We start from the raw sequence: 6,673 nt of genomic DNA on the forward strand, positions 1-6,673 counted from the left end.
TTGCAATGCACTCACTGGGGCTTCAAGTTCTCATTTCTGGCTTGTCAGCTGGTTCATATCCTATTGCCTGGCTTTGGTACCTTTAGCTAGATGGAATCTGTGAATCAATCCACTGCCCAGTTTGTCTGCTTGAGTACCAAGAGTACAGAGTGCAAAATGTATGGGCTTTTCCACTTCTCCCTGGTTTAGGACTACACTCTTTTGGGAACGCACTTTCATGCATAACTAGTATTAAGCAGTGGGACATAAGGATATAGAAATATGCTTTTTAGTGCATCAGCTCAGGGATGTTTTCAGATAAGTAGCTATTCATTATAGTACTAATGTGGGGATTGTATGTAGGCCTGAGTATATATGACAGTTTATGAAGGAAATAATTACCTTTTCCAGGCCACTCAGGATCTTCTCCAGCTCTGTTTTAGTTAGGATGCCAGCCTTCTCTAAGGCTTTGGCATAAGCCATGCTCCCCTGGATATCAACTTCAGACAGTCTCTTATCACAGGCAATGGAAGAGTTGAGCATCTCCATGATGGGATCTGTGCTTCCGCTGAATCTTCCCCCCCAAAGTTTATCTCCCTAAGAGAGAGGAAGAGGCAAATCGAAGAGGCCTTATAACTTCATTTACAGTTTTAAGAACGATGTAATTTCCATTGAGAACTTTATCCAGTGTACAGGCCAAGCTCAGGTGTGCTCTCTCAGTGCAGTCCTTTGTTGTTGTTGTATTAATAGAGGCAGATATTTCTTTGTTTGACAAATAGCTGTGGGCCAGCATAAGCCACGTTATCAAATGACTGAAGTTAACTGTTTAGGCACCTCCAGAGTCCAGGATGTGCTTGCAAGCTTTGCCATACAATTAGCATCAAATCAGCTAAGGTGCAGACTCTAGAACTCTGGGTACCTTTCAGTATCAGGAACGTTCAGAAAAATAAACCAAAACACAGAGATTTTAAAATATGTAAGAAGAAAATTTGTTTTTCAACCCCAACCAGACTGATTTATTAATCTCACACATTTGAACATGTCATCTACCTCCTTACCTCACTGGGTGACCAAAGGCAGGTATGTATTTACTGGCATGCATCATGACATCATGCATGTAAATCTTTTGCATCAGTGATTTAGCAGCTGAATGGATTCACTAAGAGCCATGTGTGACACTTGGTCAGATTTTTGCTTACCTGGGCAAGATGCCTCCTGAAGCCCTAGCTCTGGCAAACTTGAAGGGAAATAGATAGGAATGTTACTTGTGCAGAATGCTTACAACCAATCCAAGATTTCAAAAGCATCTCTCCAGTGCCAGCAGGCACAAATAATATATTGGAGAACATTTAAAGGAAGGGCCTAAACATACTTGCAGTTGCAGATTGCAAAATAATTGCTAATCTGCATGATTTTTTAAGTACCCCTGTCAGTCTTTTCTCATGCTGTACATTGTAGCTACCATGGACAGCAAAAAGTTGGCTAAGACCTTTGCTAGCTAATCTGTGCTGGGGTTTTATCAGTCAGCCAAAGCACTGTTGAGTAACCCTGGAAACTTTTTTCCCTAGTGACTGTCTCCACATCTCTGCCAATCCCTGCTGAAACAACGTGTCTGAGCAGACAGCAAGAGAATGCCTATAGAGGTAAGTGTTGCACGTGGTTTTTTTCCCACATCTTTACAGCAGCTTTGTCAGCAAGCTGAAGGGAGGTAGAGAGGAAAATCAGAATCTGAAAGGAAAAGTTAGAGGTGCTCAGTGTGGATCCAGTGCCCATGGGAGTATGGCATAGAGATGTAAAATTAAAAGCCAGTACCAGATGCTGAGTGCTTGAATGGGGAACTGCTCTGTCTTAGGCATATCTTCTGTGCTGTGGGGCTCCACAAAGGTAAGAGGTGGGTCAGCAGAAACTGCAACAGATACTTTTGTAATCAGGAAAACAAAACAGAAGGATTAACTTTAGCTAGCTACACAACTCTGGTCAGGCTAGCACAGTCTGACAGCTGATGGACACTGGTCTGTAACCACCAGCTGAGGAAGCCAGGGCTGTAATAGCCACTCTGAAGGCAGAAGGCATGAGTTGCTAAGACAATTAGGCATGTTTCACTCACTAGGCACAGAAACTGAAAATGAAGCTTTTGTATATGGAAGTAGTTGCACAAGCTTTTGTAAAGTATCTTCCTGAACACAAGCTGGCCAGAGTGAAGTGCACCAGTGCATTAAATTGGTGTCTCCGAGGTAAAGGGAGGAACCTGAAGGAAACAGCAGGCTGCAGAGACTTAGACTGTCACAAAGTTGAGCTTGCATTTGCCAGAGCACCCGGTAGGAAAAGCAAAGTTCGCCCTCACCTCGGATGCCATTTCAGACGACGTTTGCTCGTGTGCGCAGCACTCCCGGGGCAACCTGTGGAACGGAACAGAACAGCTCAGCTCAGCTCAGCTCAGCTCAGCTCTGGCCCTTCCCTGGCACCTCAACCCAGCAGCCCGGCCCCACCGAGCCCCCCAGCCCCGCTCACCGTCTCAGCAGCCCGGCCCGGCTTGTCGCTCCGTGCTGCTCGCCCCTCCGCCTCGCTTTTACACGCCGCGGAGCCTGGCTGGGAGCTCGTCCCGCCCCAGCAGGGCGGGGTGTCCCTGCGACCAGCCCCGCTCCACTTCCCCCCTCCCTTGTGGCACCCCGCAGAACTGGCTTGTTTCTGCTTGGCCTTTGGGAGTGTGCTACTACCACTTATTTTTTTTTCTATCTGTACAATGCCAGAAGCATTTGAGGGAGTACAGGAAGTGCATCCCAGTTTTCTTGTCCCCTTTTGGGTTTTTCTTGCCTTTCACCATCCCTGTTGTCACAGGACTGTAGAGTGATTCAGATAGGGAGGGACTTAGTCCAGCCATCTTTTCTATCTTCTTTTCTCAGTCCTACTACTCAACCCCTTTCTGAGTTGAAGTCTGGGGCGCAGTGGGACAGCATGTCTTTCCCCACAGAGGGTGCTGACATGCTGGAACAGGTTGCCCAGGGAGGTTGTGGATGCCCCATCCCTGGAGGCATTCAAGGCCAGGCTGGATGTGGCAATGGGCAGCCTGGTCTAGTGGTTGGCAACCCTGCACACACAGCAGGGGGATTGAAACTAGATGATTGTTATGGTCCATTTCAACCCAGGCCATTCTACGATTCTATGATTCTATGTTGGTTTCTGTAGCAAAGAGGACCCAGGCAATGATATGGTTTTGCATCAGGCTTGGCTGCCTCTGGCATTTTGTCACTGGATTTCCAGAGCACTGCCTTCAGTATCAGCCCAGAACAAGTCTCGCACTCTGTCTGGATTTATACCCAACTCTTAATTCACTGCTTCTCAAACACTTCCCCTTGTGATCATTTTTTTTTCTGGTGTGATGACTTTTCCCTTGAAGACTAGCGGCCTGCAGACACACACAGCTTCACACCATCTACACTGGGAAAAGCTCTTGGAACAATTTTTCATCAGTTTCCTTCCTCTTCTGAAGTCCCCCGTGCTTGATGCTTCTCATGTCTTGATCTTTCTTGAGTGTCTTCGTCCTCGTTCTGGGCTTTGACGGAAGGTTATTGTGAAGCTGGCGAAACAGTAAGCATTACATTTGCATCCAGAATGGATTATATACAGGGAGAGGCTTTACCTCCTGGTGTTTGTGATACGGGCTCAATATTGGTTATATGGAACGTGCACAATGTATGCAAAGAATGTGCTTCTTCTCTGAAGACACTGCAGAGAAGTTGCCCAAAGACCAAAGGAGTTGGAGGAGGGTGCTCACTACACTGCTGTCAGGAGGGGTTAGAGGGCACCCAGCTGCTCCTGGCACCTCTCCCTGAGACACCTCTTTTTGATCCACAGGGCTAGAGAAGGGAAGATGGGATCTCTATGGCATTTCCTGAGTTCCTCTATGTCTGCTTTACACTTTGAGTTTTTACGTCATTAAGCACCCTATATATGTATGGTACACATCATTTGATGTCTAGATATTACCTGTATTTAAACAGCTATATGGTTAAATATAACAGTGAAAGCTCCAGTTTCTTTTCTACTTCTAGGCTCCTGTGTAATTTTTTCCACTTCTCAGTACATGCATCTCTCTGTAACATGAGGCATAGAAATGACTGAGGAATCACAATGAAGTTAGTTTGTCTTGCTGCTGGTGAAGGCTAGATGGACACATTTGGGTATTGCTGTCTCAAATTCATCCCCGGTGCCTGCAGGGGACGTTGCTGTCATACAAATGCATCTGGTCTTGCTACTCTTTTGTGACAGCAGAGATGTGTTAGTAGCTCTGCTTTTCTAGTTGAGAACTAGAAGGCAGAATGACCAGGCATAGCAATGTGTTTAGGAGACAAAATATCCAGCGGGACTTCTTCAGAGCATGAAAGCAGGCTTGAGATATTTTCCTTGAAGAGACTAAGTGAAGAGTTCTCTACTTTGTGTAATGTTTAAGAGCCCCTCTGTAGGTTTTTTATCTATTTGGATGTCAGATCAGAGTTACAGAACCATCTGCCAGGGCTTTCAGTAGTTCCTGAGAAGGCTGCATATCAGAATGTCTATCTAAAATGACAGTTTTTGAATTCTTGGCTTAAATGCCTTCCTGTTGTCTGTGATGGAGCAAAGATTTAAGCCCAAGTCCCTCCCAAGTACTGTCCAAGATGATCCTCCTGTTTGTGCAGAATTTCTTATGATGAGGAACAGGGCTTTAAACACTCAGATCACAGCATGTCATAGTAGAGTGACAGTGAAAGTGTGAAGATATTCTGGGTCAGTCTCCTGTAATGTCTTTGGAGCTTCAGAGACCTTCAGAGTTTCCTCCCAATCAATGTTATTCGATAATTTTAAGAAAATGGTGGAAGGGGGGGAAGTAGCAGTGACTACAAACTACCTGTCTAAGTACTGAGATGTGATGATTTGCTAGACCCTCTATTTTGCTTTCAATTTGGCAGGGCCCAGTGTCATTCGGTACCAGCTATAAGGAGTAATGCCAAGCACTTGCTGCTAGGAGCAAGAGGAAATCTGTTTGGCTGAGGCCACTTAAGGTACCAAGCAGGACTAGGAGATACAAACAAGGAAAAAGAGGGGAGTGGCACAAACTGAGAAAGATTATGGGAGAGAAGAAAAGAATTATGAGCAGGAAATGGAGAGAGATCTTTCGCTCTTGCTCTGTTAGTGTTGGGAACTGGTGTCACTTCTCCCTCTGCTGCATCTTTCCCCCATCTGAGTAAGCAGAAGTGATTTCCCTTCCACAGCTAACCTATCTAGAGAGTGAGACTCACATTCCAAAACAGAATCAGAGCATAAAGTAACAGAGCAAACACAAAGGAGGTTTATGGAGCAGTAGTTTAAATGTGATGTTCTTTATATGGCAGCAGAATAGATTATGTTCAAGGCTAAGAATAAGGGGAGAGGTGTTGAAGAAAGGGAAGTTTATGTTGCTGGTGCTTCTATGTATTTAAAGTACTAATGCTGTAAAGGTAGATTGAAAGCACTTAGTGTCTTCTGGAGTACATCATTAATGGCAGGAGATTTAGTTCACAGTACTTTGCACTGTCTGTGCTACAGCCCTTAACCAAAACATGGTGAGGCAACGCTCATGTTCCAGCCATTACCTACGTGTGTTGCAGAGCCTTGCAGTACTCTGAGTCAATAACGTGTTGCTGTATCAGCACGGAGGGCAGGGTGCTGAGCAAACCACTAGCTTTAAAATGTTTTGACAAAAAAGAAATTGTCCATGACAGCTAGCACTATTGTACTGTCAGTACCAAGTTAGTGTTTAATGAAATCTGCCCTGTCTTCCCTATAGAAACTCTTTTTTTCTCTGCCTTTCATTGAAGTAGCAGTCATTCCATGCAGAAATCACTGCAGAACACTAATGAAGGGGGATGTTACAAGTGCTTATTAAATCAAATATTTTCCCCATAAGAAAGACACCAGAGTGCTGCACTTGCATTCTTAATATAATGCTTTTCCCTGCCTGTGTCCTGATTTTATATTTGCAAGGGCAGAAAGGAAGATAGTAGATAATTACTAAGGGACAGCCAGCAAGGCCAGCTTATTTTCCTGTACTCTGCCCAGAGCTAGCTTGGCCTGGGTCACACAGAAGAAAGAGCTTTCCTGGAAACATGCAACTCCTGTGCTTTGGAGTAAACCAGAGCTGAAGGCAGTTTAATGATGAATGAGGAGCTCTGGGTTGACCTGCTGACCACATTCTGCCTAAGACTAAGCGTGTTCCAGTGCCAACTGGTGAGGAAATTTTTCCCTGCCACAAGGCAGGCAGGCTGGCTGGGAAACAGTCCCAGAAGGAGTGCAATGACAGCTGGATATGTGTTACAGATGTAGTACCATGTGTCTTTCCCTGTGCACACCCCAATCTTCCCTCTGTGTGTCGTGTAGCTTGCTGTGGCACAGCTAGGTCGAGCTTTCTGCTGTGTCCACCTCCCCCCACCATTTCCAGGTCTCCTGAATCAGACACACCCTCCTGATGCCCAGTAGTTTCCCCCCTCATAACAGTTCCTCTGCCAGAGAGGAGAGAGTTCGTTCACACCAGTGACCAGTTCTTCAAGCATAAGAAGGGCTGACGAAGCCCAGCTCAATTTTGTCCCTTAAAAGCAACACGCAACACAGGAGTTTCAGTGAACTACAATACACCACAGTGTTTATTAACTCGGGATTAGTGTGATAAGCACAACGCTGC

The 6,673-nt window shown here is 45.5% G+C and overlaps 2 protein-coding genes and 1 long non-coding RNA gene across 3 annotated transcripts in view; 1 reads left to right on the forward strand and 2 right to left on the reverse strand.

The window, feature by feature from the left end:
- The window catches only part of ASL (argininosuccinate lyase), a 19,089-nt gene that overhangs the window by 4,122 nt on the left and 8,294 nt on the right, over positions 1-6,673 (reverse strand). The gene's annotated exons all lie outside the window — the stretch shown is intronic.
- CRCP (CGRP receptor component) overlaps positions 1-6,673 on the forward strand; it is a 51,082-nt gene that overhangs the window by 3,541 nt on the left and 40,868 nt on the right. The gene's annotated exons all lie outside the window — the stretch shown is intronic.
- On the reverse strand, positions 1,577-2,577 carry LOC110407855. The gene is made up of 4 exons (XR_002444057.1): positions 2,491-2,577; positions 2,324-2,378; positions 1,792-1,885; positions 1,577-1,707 (listed from the first exon to the last, which is right to left on the reverse strand). It is a non-coding gene; the product is annotated as an uncharacterized LOC110407855 (long non-coding RNA).

Source organism: Numida meleagris, chromosome 18 (assembly GCF_002078875.1).
Source record: "Numida meleagris isolate 19003 breed g44 Domestic line chromosome 18, NumMel1.0, whole genome shotgun sequence".
NCBI lineage: Eukaryota > Metazoa > Chordata > Aves > Galliformes > Numididae > Numida > Numida meleagris.